Source organism: Macrobrachium nipponense, chromosome 14, assembly GCF_015104395.2.
Source record: "Macrobrachium nipponense isolate FS-2020 chromosome 14, ASM1510439v2, whole genome shotgun sequence".
Classification (NCBI taxonomy): domain Eukaryota; kingdom Metazoa; phylum Arthropoda; class Malacostraca; order Decapoda; family Palaemonidae; genus Macrobrachium; species Macrobrachium nipponense.
The window spans coordinates 12,716,612-12,741,977 of record NC_087207.1 but is presented as its reverse complement, the minus strand read 5'-3'; the positions used below and the strand labels follow the sequence as shown (position 1 = coordinate 12,741,977).

Below are 25,366 nucleotides of genomic sequence, written 5' to 3'. Positions count from 1 at the left end.
TACGTGAGGAGTGCAGACCTCAGCTCTGCATTCAATGACTCCCCCTCGAATCTTCTCCGCACTTTTGGTCGTTTCTCCGCACTTTGGCAACACTGATCTATTAACCTTTCAGAAATTATATGTATAGTCGATTTTTTTTAAACCTGGCAAACTTTAACTTAACTTGCACTTAGCTGCTGTCGTTGATTGGATGAATGTCGTTGCTTGTCCGAATCTCTCAGTTTTTGTTTTCACACTGTTTCAGAATTGTGATTATACGGCCATAGATTGAGATAAGAGCCAAATTATGTAATGTTATGTAAATACCTGTTGTAATAAAAACATACCAAATTATTGTATAATAGTTAACAGTTATGAAACAGCACTCTCCGAAGTTGTAGCCAAGAAATATGTTTCAAACGATTGAACTTTAATGTTTACATTTCTAGCTAGATTTTTAGTGCAATCATGCCATTGGTTGTTTAAAAAAAAAAAAAACATTTTTTTTTTTATTGTACATTACTGATGTTGTATAACGCCTAAGAACAAAATACTATCGTAGAAATGTAAGCTTGTCAGAAAAATTTGGGGTGGAGGAGTTGTGGGAGGAACAGCCTCGGGGTTGATAGAAAGTTGACGTACTCTCAGCGGGAGGTTCAAATGCGGGTGTGGTGTCTTGTCTTCATAAATAATAAAGATGTTTATATATCATAATGTTAATTTTTTGCATTTCAAAAGAACTGCTCACGGAATGTCATTAATGTTTTAGGATATGTATAAAGTTGCTGTTGCTGTCGTCTTAATGATTTCTTTCATTGTCTTGCTAGGGCCGATTCTAAGCTCATGATGATGGTGGCGTGTGCAGACGACAACTCGCCGGCTGTTCCTTTTTCAACTCCTCCACCCCAAATGTTTCGAAAAGCTTACATTTTCTACGATAGTATTTTGTTCTTAGGGCGTTATACAACCTTCAGCAATGTACAATAAATACGTTTTGCTTTTTTCAAACCACCAATGGCATGATTGCGCTAAAAAGCTAGCAAGAAATTTAAACATTAAAGTTCATGTTTTGTTTTAAACATATTTCAAGTCTACAGCTTCGGAGAGTGCTGTTTCATAACTGTTAACTATTATATAATAATTTGGTATGTAACTCTTAATACTTAAGTTTATTACAACAGGTATCTACATAGAATTACATAATTTGACTCTTATCTCAATCTATGGCCGTATAATCACAATTCTGAAACAGTGTGAAAACAAACTGAGAGATCGGACAACACGACATTCATCCACGACAAGCAGCTAAGTGCAAGTTAAGTGCAAGTTTGCCAGGTTTAAAAAAATCGACTATAGGTACTCACACACACACACACACACACACACACACACACACAGAGAGAGAGAGAGAGAGAGAGAGAGAGTTGTGGTTGCTTTTAGTTTTTCACTTACGTAACGGTTGTTCTAAGCAACTGAACCACCTATAGGAGGGTTGGCGTGGAACACTTAACGCCTAGACCGTCCCAGTTTTTTGGCATCCCGTGCATGACGTCATGAGCAATCTGCTACAACGAACATTTGTCCTTATTTTTTCTATTGTGATTCCATATAGTCCACAGATTACCGAATTCTCTTTAACTACGCTCAAGAAAGGGAAACAAGTCTCGGGTATGTAACATTTAATTTCATTACTTTCAGCATCCGATGCAGTGACAGTATTGAAAAGTTCCGTACTGTTTTTCAGCTGGGTTCTTTTAGAAAACGTGTTTAGCGGTATCTTTCTATACACAATATTCACTCATTTCAATTGCTTTTTTATTGGTGTCGGAAACTTTCTGAAAAACATCTTCAGTAAGTTCTTGGGATGTGGGTGACTGCAAGTGTTATATTGCAAGTCAGAGCAATTATTATTTTCTTTTCTTAAAATTTTCAGCTTCAATATGGAGCAATTAACGAAAACCATTCATAGTATTTACAAATATGGCATCAATGACAATCAGTTTAATTTGTTCAAAAAACTTTCGCATTACCATTTACGAAGTTTATGCAATTTTACTTGGATGTCACCACTATATTTATTTTCTTAACAATAAGGTATATTTCTGTAATATATTACAAAATATCGCTATATATATTTTGTAAAGGATATACTAAAAAAAGTTCTGGTTCTTTATCACTGTTATGTCTCTCAGCGATTGCGTGGTTGCTAATGTTTTCTAAGTGAGTATAATTATTTTACGATTTCGTCCTCTATACATGCTATTTTTCACTTCTGTTTGGTTAACTATTCACTGTTTTATCACATTCTGTCCTGTGGATCCTTGCTTGAAAGCGATATACGATACAATGAGAAAAATTTCCAGAATACTTTGATGGTCGACATCAATTATCCGAATATGGAAACAGAGAACACAGACAGAGCAAATCTGAGAGAGAGAGAGAGAGAAAGAGAGAGAGAGAGAGAGAGAGAGGGAGGGTCGGGGGGTGGCAAAAACTGAAGGTAACTGAACCAACCCGATAAAATTCCAGAGATGTGGAATATCATTCGATGTCAAACAGACACTTACAATTGAAAAACCTTCAGTAGATTCACGAGCCGCTTCATCGTATATTTTCTGAGCAGGTTCCATCGTTCAGGAATGATACTGGCAAACAGGAATCATCGGACATTTTTACATCAGAGGAAAGGAAGCTATCAAAGGTGGGGACAGGTCAAAGAAGACAAGAATGTTGATAGATGTATCCAGATCCTTCATCTATTCTCCTTTTATCTGGGGTCAAAGGAGACAAGAATGTTGATGAATTGATAAATGTAAAGATCTTTCATCTATTCTCCTTTTATCTGATTTTCTTCTTTTATTTTTACGTGGGGATGGAGAGAAAGGTTGCTTACAGTTTGTTTGAATCTGTCTTTGTGATTTCTGAAAAGTGAGAGACCTAAGTGGGCTATGGATGAAGGGATCATATTACGTCTCAAATTTTGTTGTCATCAAGGCTATGTTCACTGAAAAGAAAGTATCCTCCTAAGAAAATAACAATTCTTAGAGCTCATCTGTCTTAAACGATTTAAAGGTCAATTGATAGCTGTCCAATAAAAAAAAGATGTTCATTAAATAACTAGCAGTAAAAGTTATGATTTGCATGCATGCTTCTGTGTTTTCACGTCATCTTTGACTTTCGTTGTGAAGAGGAAGACAATATATCCCAATAATTTTTTTTCTTTATATACAACAAAGTTTGTGCGGGTCGGAGGTCCAATAATCGTCTTTTCCCATGAAAAGGTCCCATCCTTCACTTTTACAGCCTGGGACCGTAACAAAGTTGAATGGCCTCGGCTATTGAACGTGAAGGAAAAGTCCCATAAGGAAAGCAACGTCCTTTCTAGTTTTCTGTGAAAGAAAACTATTGATATGCCTTTGTATGACTGTCCACACGTTTTCTGTCCGCCCTTATGTCTCAGAAAATACAGAGGCTAGAGGGTTGCAATTTGGCATGCTGATCATCCACCCTCCAGTTATCAAACATACCAAGTTACAGCCTTCTAGCCTCTGTATTTTTTTTTTTTAATTCCATTTAAGGTTAAGGTTAGCCATGATCGTGCGTCTGAGCAATTTTTTACTTGTTATTTATGCGGACACTTTTACATTTGCTTGTTTAATAATGTTCGTGTCCTCTGCTGATATTTCGTCCGCGTGTATAAGACCGCCTACCTTAACGAGTGGAAAGACCTTGGCCATCGATGATGCGTTTGAAATCTCCTATTATGAGACTCACTCATCGAAACAACAAGGCAGAACAGCAGTGTTTTCTCCAGTTTTAGCAGAAAAGGTCTCTGGGTATTGTGATATCGGAAAAGCATTTCAGAACGTTGGAGCGCTTATTGCCAATAACCAACAATAAGAAGCTGTGGGTCTTTCAGAGACATCGGATTTTATCGGTGTGTCTGATAACTGGTTCTCGTTTTGAAACGTATCGGTACACGGTATTATTATTATTACTTTATTTCTTATTTGAATAGAGGAGACCTCACACATACATATATCCTTACACACAGACTCAGAAACACACACACACACATACACACACACACATATATATATATATATATATATATATATATATATATATATATATATATACACATCTCCCTTTTGTAGAAAACGAACAGGCTCCAATTAATTTTATAGACTAATAGTACATGCAGTCACCTTCATTCGTCTACATTTTTTCTTACATACATACATACCTACATAGCGTTTGTTCACATTTCGTACATACATACATAGCGAAAGGAACTTTGTATTTCAAAGACTAAAAACATAATATTAAAAACAGGTAAATTAGAAACCTAGATGAAATTAACTTGAAATGCTTAGTGAACCTTGGAACTCTCAGACTGCTTAGGGTTTCTGTGTCCTATTAATGGTGACTGGTAGTAGAGTACCAGGAAAAAAAAGTCACAATTTTGGCTAGGAAATATAGTCACAGGAATAAAAGTCACACTAATTTATGGTGGCAATTAAAGTAATACAACAAAAGATATTTTAGATTTTTCCTAGATGGTGACCCCCAAGGATTTTAGTTGTCGTTATCTAGTTCTAATAATTTTTTTGGGTCTTATCTTCATGATATACAGTCTTTTTATTTATGTTTATCGGTCATCCCAACGGGTTTGTACTAAACACTCCGTCAAGGTGGATACAAGCCGGGTTAAAACCCTTGGGGGTCACTATCTACGAAAGATTAATGTGACTTTTTTTTACCTTTTTTGTTTACCAGGTTTTTTTATTCTTATATCTCTTTCTTTGTTTAAGCAAATATAAAAATGAGTGTTTTTTTATTCTTATATCTATTTGCATCATTAATGCATTACTCGAGTGGTATATCTTAAAATAAAATAATAAGTCAATATTGGAAGGTAATTTGCAATATGTCACGTTCATATTCATCAATATCTATTAAGATCTCTGTACTGCTTCATTAGACAAGATAAAAGGAAGGAATTCAGACATTGAAATAAATTAATTAAGCAGTGGTTATGTTCACTTGATTTTAAAACGTCAGTTCTTGTTTGAAGAATGAGTACATTGTCATTGATTCATTTATTATAGGATATGCATACTTCTTCAAAACCTACCCTCTTTATAGATATTATAGAATTATATAGTAATATCTATTTGATGCTAGTGACATTACCAAACACAACGAGAGAGAAGGAAAGAATTTATGCTAATTTAAAAACTAATGGAGATGGGGTTAAAAAGGTCTCTTTTCTTATTGACCTTTTAATCCTCATTCGCCCTTTATCGTATTCGTCGAAGGGTGTTGAAATAAGTCTGAATTTACCTTCCTGGCATTTGCTCTTCTGTTTTAAGTATCTCGGTAACTAACGCGCGTTAGTGAGAGAGAGAGAGGGAGAGAGAGAGAATTTTTGAATAACCACAATTCGGCAATAAAATACAAATGATGACACTTCCTGATGCATTCATAATTACCATTGACTCATTTCAAATTTATTCATAAGGAACGAAAACTAGAATCATTCTTCTTCAATAGAAATAATGTATACGCTTTGTATTTTCATCAGTAATCATTAACTAAAGCGCATAATTTCTGGTAATGATATTTTTTTTTATTTCATTAGGTCGATCCAGTGAATTCCAATAAACATTTGACTAACGGCTCAAAATTAATGTAATTATGATGAACCAATTGATCTGTCTATCTGTATATTTTGCTGTAGATAGACTGATGGTCGTTAGTTTAACGAAGATTCAAAAAGGTTGGTCCAGTTTGGATGGGTGATCGATACGGAAAACCAGATGTCTCATGTAATTTTTTTTACCGTTATTGAAAGCGCCACTGTCTACCAGTTATTGTGTATAATATTCACAGCTTTGGTGAGCCAAGGCTCATTAGATTTTTCATAGTGTTCAGTCTCATTCAAAGCGTGAGATTCAAGTTACTCTCTTTGTTCATTACATTTCACGAAGAACCGAGTCAAAGAGTTTGCGTATTGACCAGTGAAATCCCATAATAATGACAAGGAACACTCAAGAGTTATCGCTTATCAGGGACGCCCCGTGACGTCATCACACTTCTTTAAACTGGCCAATGACACTGCGCCACGTCATCAGATAAGAGTTGCTATTGGAGTAATGACTGACGCTAAATTAGCCACCCGTTTACAAGGGAGCGCATAATCAAGGCCTTTGAATTCTTTCCAGTCTAGGTTTTCTAAGTCTTATAAGAATCAGTGTGACTTCAGTTGCATTCAGAGGCGGCTAGGTATACGATCTTACCTCCACGTTCACCCAATTAAGGGGCCCGCTGACGCCATAAGGACCCATTGCAAAGTGAGTTCATTGTATTCCCCAACCGGAAAAACATTGATTGTATAACCTTTTGTGAGTAAGCTACAAAGAATAAGGCGTTACGAGAACTATATATATATATATATATATATATATATATATATATATATATATATATATATATAATATATATATATATCTCGAACTACAAATGTCCTTTAATATCTAATTCGCTCTACCTCGGAATTAATATATTTTTCATATATGTTTAACCGAGGGGGAATTTATTAAGCGATAATACAATTGGCGATCGACAGACGCGAACCATCGACCTCTCAATCCCAGGACTGGCAGTGAGCCCAAACAACCCCAACCCCCGCCACGATTCAGTCCTGGGATTGAGAGGTCGATGGTTCGCGTCTGTCGATCGCCAATTCTATTATCGCTTAATAAATTCCCCTCGGTTAAACATATATGAAAATATATTAATTCCGAGGTAGAGCGAATTAGATAATAAAGGACATTTGTAGTTCGATATATGTATATGAATCACGGTAATGTGATAGACTTATATATATATATATATATATATATATATATATATATATATATATATATATATATATATATACATACATACATAGCTGAAGCCACTGGGACACTTTAAAAAAGATATATATATATATATATATATATATATATACTATATATATATATATATAATTCTCATATGGATATTATTTATGTTGATGAAAGTATCACTAATTTCTGACAACGTTAAATCCGCTAGAGAAAAAAAAGAAACTAACGACTTATTAGCAACGCTTCATAAAAATTGCTCCTAAATACTCCATATATAGGAAGGGGCTGATGTAGAGGAAATTCACTATTTAGAATTTTGTTACTGATTCACTTTTCCATAACAAGTTACGTACCTTCTAATAAGCTGTTTTGAAGAAGAGTAAGTGTCGTGATTCACTTCGCTTAGTCTGCGATTTCCCGCGTAATGGTTTGGCAAGACTGCATTCTGCTTGAATGAAGTCTATGAAGTTTATTACAGGTTTATTCAGTCTCTTCAAGTTGGCTAAGCAATGAATCGAACAATCCTGAGCTCGTACGCAAATATTTCTTTTTTCTTTTAAAATGATACATTTGAAAGTTCAATACATATACAATATATGTAATTTATGTACAAAATCAACAAATATATAGTCATGTTTTTTTTTATAGATCAATATACTTAAATCTATTATGTGCAAGTATTCGTGAAATTCGTCATCATACGTTCGAGACCTTATATAGAATACAAAATTCCATTCTTTTGTTAAAATCACTATTCAGTTTTTTACTTAGATGGTATTTCGTCTAACGTTACGGAGATATTTTCAAATGAAAATAATTTTCTTAACAAATTTGATGATGACACGTTAGCACTAATGATCACATTCGACCAACGTGTCGCGTGCGTCTTCGGAGGCCCAAGACTGATGTGGTTATGCAACGAATTGACGCTACCTCGCCGCTTTGTATAGGCCTTGGCTAGACGCTACCTCCGCTACGTCACGAGACGCTACCTAGCCTCGCTGCTTGCAGTGTGGCTTTACCTCTAAGACCTCCGGTAAGGTCGAGTAACTAACAAAATTACTTGGATCGCGTACTAACCTTTGCAAAGACTCGCTTGTGATAGGGGACATAATGTCTAAATTCTGGGTCGGGTCCGAGTCGATGCTCCTCTGCTGTTTTAGTCGCAAAGGGCGCTGACCCTGATAGGTAAACAACAGACAAGGTTCATTTCTATGCCCAGACAGAACGATCAAGTATAATCCTTGGCACTAAATACCAGAATATCATGTAAATGAGCTAGACAAAACTGTATACCTATGCACACACCCAAGTTCGATTCCTATTCCCAAGCGGTGAATGGGGGGAAACCTTAGTAGTTTACATAGGTGTGATGATCTCTCTCTCTCTCTCTCTCTCTCTCTCTCTCTCTGCTCTCTCCTATAATATTATATATATATATATATATATATATATATATATATATATATATGTATGTATATATATATATATATATATATATATATATCAATTCAAGCTACAAATCATATATATATATATATATATATATATATATGATTGACTTCTGAATTACTTGATAATTATATATCATGTAGAACTTCCAAACTTCTCCAGATCAGATAGATACATGTATATAACAAGGCTTGGTGAAATTTCGTCAGTAATAAATTTCATTCAGACACACACTTGGAATATTCCAAACTGATTCGGTGTCGGTGACCAAAACAACTGTGACGCCTTTTTACCTACCCAAACTATTTGAAGATGAATATATTTTACTCCTTCTGCTATGTAGAATCGATCACTCCAGATAAGGAACTCGAGCAAAATCACAATTTCAGATACTTTCTGGAGTCTAGTCCAATGGCGGTCTCTGGGAAGCATCTGCTCGTTGCTGCCGGAGAGTGGGACCCTTGGGTGCTGATGGAGCACGACCAACAGGGCCGCTGGTGAAGTTGACCGAGATTTTCGTCGAGTTCATGGACACGTTCGTTCGCAAACTCAATTTCACGTAAGTACGGGCGAGGGAGGAAGGGCTGACACTTGCTGTGGACAAAGGAGGAAGGGGTAAAAGTTCCCATGGATATAGGAAGGGCTGACTCTTGCAGTAGACAAAGGAATGGTTGACACTCACTATAGATGAAGGAGAAAGGGCTGACACTTGCTGTGGACGAAGGAGGGCGTGCTGACACTTTCTGTGGACAAATGAATGGCGATAATTGCTGAGGGTCAAAAAAGGATGTACTGACACCTTATTCTGAACGGGAAGGAAAGGCTGACACTTGCTCTGGACGATGGAGGAAAGGCTGACATTTGTACTGGAAGAAGGACAGACTTTCAGATAACTTGGAAGTGGGGGATCAATCCCATGTTTCTCACAGATGAGTGATGTTTCTAACTACTGAGCCAAGGCAGTTACATAATTTTTCCTTCCCACCATTTTGAATAAGAATAACAGGAATCAATGTTTGCATATCTTAATTACAGTTTTCGTTTCTATTTAAATGACAAATATTCTCCATTGCTATTCTGTCCAAATGCACCTCCCAATAGTTATAGGAAAATTACCCCTTAATCACTGCCCATGCTCTTTTCAAACTTTTTGGTAATAATAATAATAATAATAATAATAATAATAATAATAATAATAATAATAATAATAATAATAATAATAATAATAATAATAATAAAGTAAAAACAGGTTTTGGAATCACTGGTCCTATTCCTTACAAATTTGATTCAGATATTCTCTAGTAGAAGCAGCAGAAGGAGAGTGGGGGTCGCATATTACCCAACGGATCAAACAACTGGAATGATAGGCCAATGTCACAGGAAGGTAGGGATCCAATTATAGGCCTACAAATGGACATTAGTCTAATATTAGTCTCATTAATTCCTGGCAATATCCCTCTGTCATATATTCCTCTATGTAAGTATGTAGGTACGCACACATATATATACACTAATACAACAAAAGTAATTTTTCCCACACAGGAAGTTGACATGGCTCTAGGCCCATTCAGCATAACATATCCGAGAAGCCTTCTGATCGACTTTTCCGTTCCTGTCTACATCGACAACGAAGGTATATTCCTCCCGAGGCCTGCACGCGAACGAGACCTCACTGGTTTTGTTAAGCCGTTTGCCTGGCAGGTAAGAGGCCTTCAAAAATGCAAGGCTCCTCACTGTGTATTATCTACTAGTTTGAATGTATGTAGATTTATATTCAAAACAGTTTGTGTCAATTTCGAATAAGAAAAAGTTGTCATCTTAGCACTTGCTAGTCAATGTTTTACCTGAAGATTATTCTCATGAACTGATACATCTTAGTAATTACAGATAGGAAGGATAGATACTTGCATGCAAATACTCATATATAATAACACTTATACATAAGTGTCAACAATGTATTGACACCATTCTTATGTATTTTATCCTGATTGCCTGCCCATTCCATTCTTCTACCCCACTACAGGTATGGATAGCTTTGTCAGTGGCAGTTGTTGGAAGTATGGTACTAGGAGTCGCTATGAGATGGTTTGTTCAACAGTGGGGGCCAGTAAGGCTGGAGCATGGTCTCCAGGAGTTTCGAGGAAAGATTTGGCCACTGCTGACTTTTGAACCTGTTTGGCTGATCAGGTTACTTCTGCTTGAAGGTTAGGAAAAATGGAGAGAAAGAAATGGAATTGTTTATTAATTCTAGTAGAGTAGCAATATTAACCATAAACTGAGGGAGAGGAATTATGCTAATTTAAATTACACTTATGGATTACAATAACGTAAAAGACATAATTGCTTTTCAAACTTCTGAGTTTCTATTCATTCAGCAAAACAGTGGGCTCTGGATTCCATTGGAAAGTGCCAGAATAGCCGGAGAATTGTCTCCAGTATTAAGTATGATTGACTAATAATAATAGAAGACAAAACCCAGCAACTGTTTTCTGTGATTCTGCAAAAGCATTCCATTCAACAATCTAGCATTGGGCCATTTTAGATTCATTTCTCTGTAGGAACGAAGTTGGCTCCCATTTAAGCCTTAATTTCTAGAAGGTGAAGGAACAGCTGGTGGAATGGACACAGCATCTTCAAGAGGTCTCAGAACATATAAGTCAAATTGCGTGTTTTCCCAATATTAAACCAAGTCGCGATTATTATCACAGCTTGTCTGAGAAAACCTGGGACCCAGGTTTACCTGAGGGTCCTTGCTCTGGGACTCCCCACTGAATCCTGGGGGATTATCAGGGTTTGTAAAGGAATTGGGCGTTGTTATGGTTTCAGAATTTGTTGAGGCTTTTACGCTTCCTTTGACACCAATGATAATTTGACCAATGAACACGAGTGATTTTTAGCAATCAAACAGTAAATAGTCATATTAAGTTTAGCTGTTTAAGTTAGATAAAATAACCATATACATCTGTCGTAGGTGTAGAGCTCCCACCTATGATGCTGACTGGTCAACTGTTTATGGGGACGTGGATGGTAGCAACCTTAATTCTAAGTTCAGCTTACCAAGGTGTTCTGACCTCTCTTCTGGCAATACCGAAGGTTGAAATTCCTGTAGATTCTCCGCAAGATTTGGTTGACTATGGCAAGATCCCTTGGGCTACCGAACGTGGAACCTCTCTTCATCAGTTTATTGGGGTAAGATGATTCTTAGCTGTGTCTTGCAAAAAGAAAACTAAAGTTTACGCCAGATTTTGTTGATCAGAGGGAGTGGGACTCTTAACACCTTATGATGGATGGAGGCAGTGGGAAAGAGGGAAACCCATAAGCAGTAAAAGAGTTTCAATCCTTAGCAATATAGAGTAACAGACACCAAACATTGCATTCGGAGAGTTGCTGACATATATATCTATATATGAGATTTTACTATAAACAGTTGGAAACAAGGATAATAAACTGCTCTTAATTATATTACAGGACGCTAAATCAGGCATTTACAAGGTGATAAACGACAAAGGCTTCCTTATCACAGCTTCTTACGACGAACGCCACCGGATGAATGTTGAGAAGTTCGCCATATTGTGTGATTTCTTCTCCATGAGGAAGGTAGGAGTCTTTCGTTCTTATGATAAGACGACCGGGAGGGAAAAATGGCCTTAACTGAGTCCTCATTGAAAGTGGCTCCATACCTTAACTATTCAGGAAATAGAAGATTTAAATATTCTGGAAACAGAATACTGGGAGATTCAAAATTCCTGTAGTCAACGGCACTCAGGAATAATCGAGTAAACTCATACATTATCATCTACATAATAGTTTTCTTTTCTTTGGGGAGTGGGCTGGTTGAGAAGAATGGGATGAAAACTGAGAGCGGTATAGGGACGAGGACCTAGCTGTTTATAGATTAATCTGTCCTTATGCCAGCATAGCCCTTACCTCGAGGCCACCTGTAAGTTCGATACGGTGTGAAAGTGTACAGGCCACCTGGTGTGGATCACTAGATCATCCAAATATCCAAGACCTGAGTACTGGGAATAGTGACAGTTCCCAAGTTTGGTCTACTAGTTCATTCCAGGAGCCTAATTTGTCAGGGGAAATGATAGACATACCTGATGGTTGTGTCCTCAGAGAGGGATGCTGCATATATTTCTGATAGCGACCTTACTTTTCAACTGCTCCTTCATAATCATATTTATAAATGATGTGTAATAAACTGCATCTGTCAAATGCGTAAAAAATGAGTTAAAAATGTCCTTTTTATCTATGAAGACCTGAAGATCCATTACATTCTTGGTCCTGATTACTCTTATCTTAACGAATTCCGTGTTTGTTTTGTTTTTCCCTCAGATCATGAGCGACGACTACAGTGAAACCGGCCAGTGCAACTATTACATTGCAAAGGAGCCCATCTTGGTATCAAGTGTTGCCTTTGCTTTCCCTAAGAAAAGTTCGATCATACCACACTTTAACAGACTGTAAGCAAATAGAAATACTACTAAATTTCACGAGTTTCGGGCCTCATATATTTAAAAACTAATATGTAAAAACTGCACGATTCCTGTCACCCTTTGCACCCGTTTTCTATGCATTACCTTCACGATATAACCCAGCCCTATCTCACACAATGTTTATTTGTGGAGCGATTAGTATAATGCATCCTTAAATGAAGCAAGACTCCTAGTACTTTGTTGGGAAGATTGTTTTCGCTTTTCCCTGTCATTTAAGAGTTACGATGCTGAAGGAGGGCGGTATAATAAGCAGATACATTCAGGATTTCACGGCAAATGCTACGGCGTGCATGGTGAGGCCCGGGAAGGAGGACGGAGTTTCTACACTGGTGCTCTCGCTGGCTGATTTTGGCGGCTTCTTCCTCCTCTGTCTTGGAGGTATGGTAAGAGTACATTCGTTTATATAATATATATACATATATATATATATAATATATATATATATTATATATATATATATATATATATCTATATATATATATATATATATATATATATATAGTATATATATGTATATCATATTACCGTGATTCATATACATATATCGAACTACAAATGTCCTTTAATATCTAATTCGCTCTACCTCGGAATTAATATATTTTCATATATGCTTAACCGAGGGGGAATTTATTAAGCGATAATAGAATTGGCGATCGACAGGCGCGAACCAGCGACCTCCTAATTCTAGGACTGGCAGTGAAGCCTTAAACCACCCCAACACCGGGGTGGTTTCGCGCCTGTCGATCGCCAATTCTATTATCGCTTAATAAATTCCCCCTCGTTAAGCATATACGAAAATATATTAATTCCGAGGTAGAGCGAATTAGATATTAAAGGACATTTGTAGTTCGATATATATATATATATATATATATATATATATATATATATATATATATATATATATAGATAGATAGATAGATAGATAGATAGATAGATAGATACAGATTAGTAAGTGATGGTACAAAAACTGGACCACTTGTTGCAAAGCGATTTCTTAATTATTATTATTATCATTATTAAGTTATTATTATTATTATTAGTTTTATTATTATTTATTATTATTTATTAGTTATTATTATTATTGAAAAAGAAACCCACAAAATCACTTTGTAACTTGTTTACTTCTACGTATTTACATTTAATTTTACTACACACTCGAGTACTTTCAGGCCCTGTATGTGGCCCATTTTCAAGAGATGTTTGGGATGTTAGCATGGGGTCAAGGCCCAGCAGTCTTCTGGAACTTCTTCTCGTTGAGCTGTCATTTATGTGATGGCTGTTCTGGTTTCCTTGAGAGTTGCCAATCCCCTCTTGTCGCTCTGATATCCTGAGCTGATGGGCAATGGGATTAATCCTTGAGGTAAGGGTGTGGTCACCAAAAGTCTGTTGGGCAGGAAACCTAATATCAGGTCAGCAGGGTCAATCTTAGCTTCTTTTAATATGAAAGCTTGGCTGACCTGGAGATTAGGTTTCCCATTAAACCCATTGACCATCAGCTCAGGATATCAGAGCGACAAGAGGGGATTGGCAAACTCTCAAGAAAACCAGAACAGCCATCACATAAATGACAGCTCAACGAGAAGAAGTTCCAAGAAGACTGCTGGGCCTTGACCCATGCTAACATCCCAAACATCTCTTGAAAATGGGCCACATACAGGGCCTGAAAGTACTCGAGTGTGTAGTAAAATTAAATATAAATACTTAGAAGTAAACAAGTTACAAAGTGATTTTGTAGGTTTTTTTTTTTTCAATCTTCAGAAGAAAAACTGAAAGAAGTTTTTGTTTGGATTATTATTATTATTATTATTATTATTATTATTATTATTATTATTATTATTATTATTATTATTATTATTATTATTATTATTATCTAGGAAGATAGGGAGAAAGATAAAAATTAGTGATGGAACAAAAAGTGGACAACTGTTTGAAAGCGATTATTATTATTATTATTATTATTATTATTATTATTATTATTATTATTATTATTATTATTATTTTATTTTTATATTATTATTTTTTTTGCTCTATCACAGTCCTCCAATTCGACTGGGTGGTATTTATAGTGTGGGGTTCCGGGTTGAATCCTGCTTCTAGGAAGTCCATCACTTTTCTTACTATGTGCGCCGTTTCTAGGATCACATCTTCTGCATGAGACCTGGAGCTACTTCAGCCTCTAGTTTTTCTAGATTCCTTTTCAAAGATCTTGGGATCGTGCCTAGTGCTCCTATGATTATGGGTACAATTTCCACTGGCTTATCCCATATCCTTCTTATTTCTATTTTCAGATCTTGATACTTATTCATTTTTTCCCTCTCTTTCTCTTTAACTCTGGTGTTCCATGGTATTGCGACATCAATGAGTGATACTTTCTTCTTGACTTTGTCAATCAACGTCATGTCTGGTCTATTTGCACGTATCACCCTATCTTTTGTTCTCATACCATAGTCCCAGAGGATCTTTGCCTGATCGTTTTCTATCACTCCTTCAGGTTGGTGCTCGTACCACTTATTACTGCAAGGTAGCTGAAGTTTCTTACACAGGCTCCAGTGGCGGGCTTTTGCCACTGAATCATGCCTCTTGCTATGTGGTTTATGGTTTATTTTTGCGTATTGCACTTCCTACATAGGGGAGAGATGTTATTTCCGTCTATCGTTCTTTGAACATATCTGGTTTCTTAGTGCCTGATCTTGTCCGCTGTTATCATTCCTTCAGTTTCCTTCTTGAGCTCTCCCCTCTGTAACCATTGCCATGTGTCATCGCTGGCTAGTTCTTTAGTCTGTCTCATGTATTGTGTGCATTGGTTTGTTGTGCCAGTCCTCTGTTCTGTTTGTCATTCTCCTGTCTCTGTATATTCTGGGTCCTTCGTCTACTTTTATTAGTCCTTCTTCCCATGCACTCTTTAACCACTCGTTTTCACTGGTTTTCAGATATTGCCCAGTGCTCTTTTCACGATGTTGACGCAGTCCTCTATACTTAGTAGTCCTCTCCCTCCTTCCTTTCGTGTTATGTATAGTCTGTCCGTATTTGCTCTTGGGTGTAGTGCTTTGTGTATTGTCATATGTTTCCTGGTTTTGTCTGATCTATGCTGCTGAGTTCTGCCTTCGTCCATTCCACTTTTTCTGCGCTGTATCTGATTACTGGCACGCCCATGTGTTTATGGCTTTTATCATAGTTCCGGCGTTGAGTTTTGACTTGAGTATCGCCTTGAGTCTCTGCATTCTTTTCTGATCGTGTCCTTCATCTCTTGGTGTTTTATATACCCTCCTTCCATTATTCCCAGGTATTTGTATCCAGTCTCATCTATGTATTTGATGTTGCTCCCTCTGGTAGCTTTATCCCTTCAGTTCTCGTTACTTTGCCTTTTGTATGTTGACTAAGGCGCATTTTTCTCTATTCCAAACTCCATCCTGAGTCCCCAGATACAATCCTTACAGTCTGGATTAGGGTATCTACTTCCTTGATGCTCTTACCATACAGCTTGATGTCCATGAACATCAGATGGTTGATTCTGTTGCCTCTTTTCTTGAGTTGGTACCCGGCATCCATCTCTGTAGTACTTTTGTCATTGGAATCATGGCTTCTTCGAAGAGTAGTGGGGACAGTGAGTCGCCCTGGAAGATCCCTCTCCTGATATTAAACCTCGCTAGTCTTATTCCAGAGCTTGTAAGTATTGTATTCCAGTTGCGCATTGCATTTTTGAGGAAGCTGATGGTGTTTTCCTCTGCCCCATATATTTTCAGGCATTCTATTGCCATGTGTGTGGTATCACGTCGAAGGCTTTCTTATAGTCTATGCATGCCATGCTTAGGTTGGTTTTCCTTCTCCTACTGTTCTCATCACCATTTTCTCTATCAGGAGTTGGTCTTTTGTGCCCCTATATTATTATTATTATTATTATTATTATTATATTATTATTATTTATTATTATTATTATTATTATTATTATCTAGAAAGGTATAGATTAGTAAGTGATGGAACAAGTACTGAAACACTGTTTGAAAGCGATTATTATTATTATTATTATTATTATTATTATTATTATTATTATTATTATTATTATTATTATAGGACTAGTATTCAGTAATCGTCCTGCTGGGAGAACTGGCTACACACCGGACACAAAGGAGGAACCTCTGACTTCAGTGATCGACTCTTACCCCATCACTGCTACCACTGCAATTACAGTAACAGTGCTTCGGTTGATGCGTCACTCGTACTTGCAACAAAACCTTTGGTAATTGGTCGTTAGTTATGTTTTCCTTTACTTATGATGGTTAATTTCAATAAATTATTCTTAAGCAGTTTGTATATGTATGTACCTGGTTGTTTGCCTTTTTAATGTACTCGTATCTTTGAATTTATAAAAACATTTGTTATATGCATATATATAATTTTTATATATATATACTATATATATATATATATATATATATATATATATATATATACAAACAGGACATACACGCACACACCATATAGTATAGATACTATATGTGTGTATAATGTTTTATAGCCTATTAAAATTTCAAACTGCAGTCATAATATCCTTAGTGTCCCCGACATTCCCCATTATAACCAGTGTAAACAGCACCAGCCCAGCATCATCATTAGCTGATGTCTAAATAGTGTTTATTGGTTTTGTTAATTTCATTAACAAGCATAATTGAGTGGAGAAAGCCCGACAATTCAGGCTAGTGGTTAACAGATTATTTCGTCTATTGATACAATAGTCACGGGGAATGTTACCTTTGATGCTGATATTAAATGGGGCATCGGTAAAAGCGAAGGAAGACTTGGAGAGGTGAGCAAACACGAGGTGGGAAGCGGCAAAGACAGACGGAAAAGATCCGTGATTCGTGTTTCCAGCGTCTGATCAGAAATCGAGAAGAAGAAGAAGAAGATAAACGTCCTGGGTGTTTGTTCTTATTAGCGAAGACTGGCGTGACGGACAGACAGCTAGACCGATAGAGAGAGACAGAAAAAACGGAGGAAGGATCAGTAAGGAGAATAATGAGGATTTTGGTGCTCGTTGGTCTCCATAAAGTTTCTCATTTACCGAGAATGAGTTCATAAAAGAGCTGCGGTATTGCAGAACAGAGAATCAAGAACCGATAATTAAATGGTAATTTTATTGGCTATTAGTAATGAAATCAGTGGTCCAGTTACAGCATATTCCTTTGGAGCTCCGCTGCAGGTAAAATATAAAGAGCCTTTATACCAAATAACCATTATCTTATTACAGTTTGTTTTCAAAATACTAGTTCAGAATATAGTCCGGTGGCCGGAATGGGCGATCAACAGCTAATTTAAGGGTTATGGAAATTGCAGGGCAGAAAGGGGTATAATCCGAACATATTTGGAAGTGAAAATAGCGCTATTACAGTATTATAGGCCTATGTTATCAAGACCAAACTTTAACATTAGTATCTATCTGGTTAATTTTCTTTAAAAGAGTACTTAAGATAATGAACAGTTTACAATATTTTTCGTTATAAAATGAAAAATTATGCAACCATTCCTCAAAAAACAGGGATATGATCCAAGATGACTGTTTCACTTGACGTATTGATGGTCCTTTCGTTTCAGAAGAAACAACCTTATGAGAATGCTTAAGCTGCTATGGATCTGGTCAGTATTTGGATAGGTGACCTTTTCAACAGATAGCTTATATATATATATATATATATATATATATATATATATATATATATATATATATATATATATGTGTGTGTGTGTGTGTGTGTGTGTGTATTAAATAACGAGACTGGGATTCCACCTGCAAGTAAACAATCATTCAGAACCGATCGTAACTGAATGCCTGATGACATTGAACATGTCTGAACCTGCATGACAAGCAGCAACACCATGACGTTCAGTTGACCGTAAGCAGCCCTTATGTTTGGTTGTGTTTTCTGTATTTGACCAAAAAGAAAAAAAAATGCTAAGTTTAAAAGTTGAACAAAGGTGCCAGTTTGAAATATTTAGTAAAATTGCACAAAACACCAACAGAAAGTTTTCAAAATGCTTAGTACAGTTTATGGGAATGACTGTCTCGTGTGTTTGTTTGTGTTTGTGTGCCAAAAAAAGATATATCGAAGGACGGGAAATTGTCAAAGATGATGAACAACGCCCTGGACGATGTTCCACTTCAAGAACCAAAGAAAATGTTGAACAATTCAGTCTGATTCTTCGAAGAGACCACCGACTCGGTGTTCGAATGGTGGATGAATCTGTGAACGTTGACAAAGGCACCTTTCCATATTCGCCCAATAGAGCACCGTGTGACTTTTATCTTTTCCCAAAAGCTAAATCAATGCTTAAAGGACACGTTTTGTGTCAGTTGATGCTGGAAAGATAAAAAAAAGGCCGATGTATTGAAACAGCTGTCATAGATTGACACAACACATCCCATTGTGGGAACGTCTTTACATACAAGATATGTGACACATGGAATAAACTGCAACCAGAAGTTGTAAACAACAACAGTGTGGAAGAATTTAAAAGAATGGTAGACAAAATCATTAGGACACTGTGAATGAACAGCAAAACCTGCTCCTACAGATAAGTGAGCACACGATGTCTCCTCGGATGGACTAACAATTCTTTGAGACAACCCAATACTTGTAACTCTCCATGGCTTCCACCAGTGGAAAAGGAGTTAGCAGCAATGTATTAGTGCAAATGGGGAGTATATTGAACTATTTGTAATACATATAAATGAAGGTGAGTTATTTAAATTCTCGTTATATAATAGACACACCACGTACACACACACACACACACACACACACACACACACACACACACACACACACACATATATATATATATATATTATATATATATATATATATATATATAAATATATATATATTGTAAATCGACACCAACCATTAGGTGTATTTAAGAAGGCAGCAATTAGTTATAGCAGGTCAAATTTCTGAGAATGACATCCCCTCTTGTGGTATGAGGTGAAATAGCAGTAAATTGTGTCGTAGGTCTTCATTTTTTTTATTTGTATCTGAGACGATATGTTATGATTTGCTGAATAAATAATTTCGTTGGGGATCCGTAAATAAAGCAGTGAAATCTTAAATATACAATTTAATTAGATTATACATGGATTGAATTATAATATAAGGTTCTGAAATATATATGAAAATAATACACTGACCTTTCCATGAGACAAACATTTTACTATTATGAATCATAACGTTGCATTGCCTTTTTTTAAATAAGAGCAGAAAGAAATAATAAAAAGGGATAAACTTGAATAAAAGAGCGGAGTTAACTATTATGCCTGTGAGGTAAAGGGTAAAAGAGCGTTTAAGACAATAAATAAATACAAAATAAATAAATGGATCCTATTGCAATTTTTTTTGACACTGTTTACAAGTAAAAAGATGATTTTGATTGTCAATAAATCGTTGAATGCCTTTGCTATCGCCCATCGAACAAGGTTCAAAGCTGTTCGAAAAACACTGTAAGCCATTTTTTATCCTATTATATAAACAATGTAATTCTCTTCTTATGTTCCATCTGCTTGTCAGTGTTACTCAAAAAATTCTATAACTGAGCATATGAAGTGTAACGCGAAGTATAACGTCATTTATTGACTTTGCCGTTGCTTCTACAACTCTCCAGGAGGACACACGTATATATATATATATATATATATATATATATATATATATATATATATATGTATATATATATATATATATATAGTATATATATATATATATATATGTGTGTGTGTGTGTGTGTGTGTGTGTGTGTGTTGTGTGTGGGTATGTATATTATATATATATATATATATATATATATATATATATATATATATATATATGATATAAATATATATATATATATATATATATATATATATATATATATATATATATATATATGTGTGTGTGTGTGTGTGTATGTGTGTGTGTGTAAATATACGGAGTCTTGTGTATTTACGCATTATACAGTATAGCATTTCAAGCAACGAGCTGTTTTCGTCTAGTGATTCTAGTGACCTGAAGTACTCTTGAGACTCTTGAACAACTCTGTTTTCCGAAGCATTTCTGAGAATCATCTCGACTCTTTTTTTGTCTCTGTAACTCGACCGGACTCTCCTCCAGTTTTTGTTCCTTGAATCGTAGAAAGACTTAAGGGGGGCGAGGAGAAGTAGACCAAGGAAAGGAGAGGAAGATGGGGAACTGAAAATAAGGGGAAGTCATCTTAAAAGGAAAAGAAGTGAAGTTGGGTTTGGAGGAACTGAAAGGAAAGTTCTGACTCAGATTCTGGAATTCTGATATGAAGGCGCGCCAAAATTCGTGATGGTATTGTTCATTTTTTGAAAATATATTTTGGTGCTGTATTTTTGTGCTCAGTTTTTTTATTATCAGTTTGAATAAATCTTGAATATTTTATGACTTCACTGGCTGATAGTCCAAGATTGGCATAATTCTCTAGAAGAGGATGTGTTCATAAAAAGTCAAAAGACTCGCTTGGCGTTTGTGATCGAGTATTATTGAGAACGAAGCATCGCTAGATTTTACAGAAATCACAACATATTTATTGTTTAATTACCCGGCGTAGCGATAACCGTAATAAAAACAAATAATAAAACAAATGAAAATCTGTTTCCTAAGTGATGACGAACCAGCCATTTTGAAAAGAGAGAAGTTACGGGATGTCAGCAATATATTAGTAAAGGAATTTTGCTATGAAATTATAGCAACATCCTTTATACATCATGTATGACTATATATTTCCACTGTTGGCCTCGGATGCGTGTTTTTTTTTTAACAAAAAGTCATAAAATACCTAAGTCATTTTTAGTAAAAGGAATAATTCTGATTTAATGAATTGTCTTGGAAATACGCTGAGATATCTCTTGAACTTCATCACAGGTGATGAAATAGCATGATTTGACAAAGGCGCTATCTGGCAGCTGCGTAGCCTAATGCCCCATTCCTAGAATCATGAAAAAGTGACCGTTGTTAGTTTTTTTTTTTATTTGCAATATGGTTACAGTATACATCAACAAAGTGTATACATATAGGCATTTCTTTACATAAGCATAATCCCTCTAAACTGACAATTAACACATCTTGCTGTAGTTACTGTCTACGAAAACAGTAATTAATAGACTTTAGTGGAAATTTTATTTATTCTTTCTTTTTAATTATTTTTTAATAGCCACATATCATAAAATTCGCTCTCAAGTTAACAAAAGGCATCGTTTCCTGTTTTGTAAAGCATTTCTTTTTACTGACCCCCGAACTTCATATAAATACCTACAGTTAATGTAGTGGAACTATTGTAATCCTTTTTTGTCCTATAATAATTGAACCTGAACAATAATGTATTTAAAAAATGTCTCTGTTTACGTTACAAGTATGAAATGGCACACTTTGAAATACGTCAATGTGTTTTTATGTGCCTAAAAAATTAAAAAGTATGCAATATGTATTCAACATCTTCGCAATTATTTTATGTTATCGAGTATAAATTTGGTCACTATTTTCGCGCATGTGAAACTCATTATGCAGGACAGCTGAACGTCCTGTTTGAATCTCTGGGAACATGCATATTCAACATTCGCTTTGTCCCAACCTTTGCAAAATAAAAACAGCAGCAGCGTAGAAATGACCTTCACGAAACCCCAAAAATTAACTCACGGTATTGACTTTATTCATGGGAATTTGTAAGCATTTCCATATGTTCATGACTGTGGTGCCTGACTAGAATTGGCATATTACGTAATGTCCTGCAGTGGGAATTTATTTATATTACGTTTCATCCTACATGAACGAAAAATAACACGGGATAACGTCGTCACATATGGAGTTTGTTTTTCTGTATATTTGCCAATGCCTCATCGTGGGCAAACAAAGTTCACGGGAGTTTGCAAATGTAAGTTAAATCCTAAAATCCTATCAATAAAAGATGGAAGTCATGAACACCAGGAACAACCAGTATGATCAGCTTCTCCACCGTTTGCCCTTCTGTTTATCTCTATAATCTAAAATCCCGCAGATAACAGAAGGTCATGAATCCCAGTATCAACCGGTATGATTAGTCACTCCATTTCATTCTTTCCTGCTAATCTCAAATCTTGATCTGAGCTAAAAAAATCCCTGCCCTGTATACTAACATGACCTCATCAGCGAGTGTGTCTAAGTTCGATCCCATAGGGAAAAGGAACATTATCAGTGATTTTCGCTTAAAAAAAAAAAAAATTCAAAACCCGCTTTAAAAAAAATATTCAAACCCGCTGTGTACATGTTTGACCTTAACAGTGAATTATGTATATAGAAGTCGGTCGACTCTCGTTAATTATATCCAGGCTATACAAGGACGTGGTATTAGTAACGTGATCCTCCAAAATGATTATCGAAAACGGGTTCGCTGGCACTTTGTAAGTCACTCTCTCTCTCTCTCTCTCTTACTGAAAAAGGCAACTATATACCATCTATTAATCTAAAGAATGACGCGAGGAATTAGGGCATCTTCCTCGCTTTTCATAATCCATGATCCTCAGTTTCTCTTTTTCGACTTCGTCGCGACTACTCGAATCAGTTGCTCGTTGCTCGGTGAGATGTGAAGCACAAAAAAGTAAGTTTGGGTAAAATTCACTCCTGGATGGGTAACTTTTTCGTTTTTTATATTTTTGGTGCGTTTAGATCACTACTCAAGAAAACTGATGCGTGTTGGCTACCACATACGTTATTTAGTGAAAGAGATATATACATATTTTTTCAAGTCTCGCATTACGAAGGACAATTGCATCGTGTTCAGTTTCCTAAGCTTTCCGAGAACATTTAGGTACGATAAAGTTTCCTGAGAAGCTACGAAATGTTCACACTCCACACTAGAGTTTTCCAGTCATCATCACGGTAAGATGATCAAATATTTTTGTATCGTTTATTGGTGATGTTGCATAAGAATACAAGTGATTTACTCCATTTGTTTTTAGCATAAAAGGCGTGCGCTAAGTCTGGCGTTGTAAAATTATATTTGAAAGTATTTCTTCAGTAGATTGTTAGTCTGCTAATTCTGTCATTTATACGATTTTTTTTTTTTCATATTGACCAATAAATAGTTTTTGGAGATCCTCCTTACTTAAACAAAAACCTGCAAATGAATGTTACTCTAGGTTTTGGTTGCCTTTTGAAAATCCATCTTGTTAGCTACATCTTGAATGGCTGTGAACTAGAATACGCACAGTTCCTTGACTGTAATAATTACCCTGTTAATTACCTAGCTAGTTTAGGGTATTATTTTGCCGCAATTTATTGGTAGTTAACTTAATCAAATAGTGTGCAAACTTATCAAAGAATCTTGTTACAATCATATGAATTTTTTGAATGTTGATACTGCATACCTTGTATTGCAATATGTTTGTTTACTATACATTAAACTGCGGTGGTTTATTGTTCCATAGCTTGTTAGGCGGTAGTTCTTGTTAATGTTCCAGAAACTGGCAGTTTTCTTAACTGGTCAACGAATTTAATTGAAGCGCATGTCAGGCAGCGCATAAAACGTTTTGCCTTTACCGAAATTTCTTCAGAGTTGCTCGAGGGTCAGGTCACAGGTGCAGTGTGGAGCATGAGTTCTGAAATGAGTCAGCCGCAGAAAATATGTCGAGTCCTCCTCCAGTGGCGTTCATGGTGAATGAGGATTTACTGCATTATTAATGATACTTCTAAACTGTCACTTCATGTTTGATAGCTCTGCGTGAGTTTAAATACAATGGTGTCAGTATCCATATAAAATTACGCACACAATCCCAAATTACCTTATTTCTATGCGTAGGTGAATATTCATCATTCATTTATTCTACTCTGATCCGGTCCAGTGATATGACCGATTGATATGTTTTTTTTGTTTCCAGTCTTTAAATAAACATATTAACCCTCTGAGCTCATTCGGTATGTGTTATGACTGCAATGTGAAACATTTCTTTATTTATTTTATTATGTTTATTTATTTTGCTCAGCGTTCTATTTTACTACCATTTATGTTTCAGTATATATTTTGTGAGGTATTTCAACAAACAAACTTACCATAATCCGATTAAGGTAATCCGTTTATCACTATACTTTCTTTTTTCTCCTTTTTGTAGCTTTATAATCTCTTCAGTTTACTTTTGTATCAAATGAAAGCGTTCTGGACTTAACCAGAGTCACCGCGATGCGGCAACATATTGAAATATCTATTTATCAACTTTCAAATAAATACGAAGGAGTAAAGCTTAAGGAAAATAATGAGTGAATAATGGGGGTATAAAAGGATACTTTATCCTATTATGGCGGAAGATAGAAGCTAAGAAATCCCCAACTGATTCCTTCGAGAGGCGATTGGCCCTCAGAAGATTCTCAGGAAAAGACGATTAGTTGAACAATCTTAGGTATTCATGGGCCTCGTGAATAAAAATAATAATTCAAAATATTTTTTGGGTATATATTACATATATGTGGTATGTATCAAATAGTATCAATATGCTGGTACACCCAACAAAATATTTTGATA

At 35.8% G+C, this 25,366-nt stretch overlaps 1 pseudogene; it reads left to right on the top strand.

Annotated features, from left to right (window-relative positions):
• Positions 1-8,738: 8,738 nt before the first annotated feature.
• On the top strand, positions 8,739-22,909 carry LOC135226133 (glutamate receptor 1-like; annotated as a pseudogene).
• Positions 22,910-25,366: the final 2,457 nt, after the last annotated feature.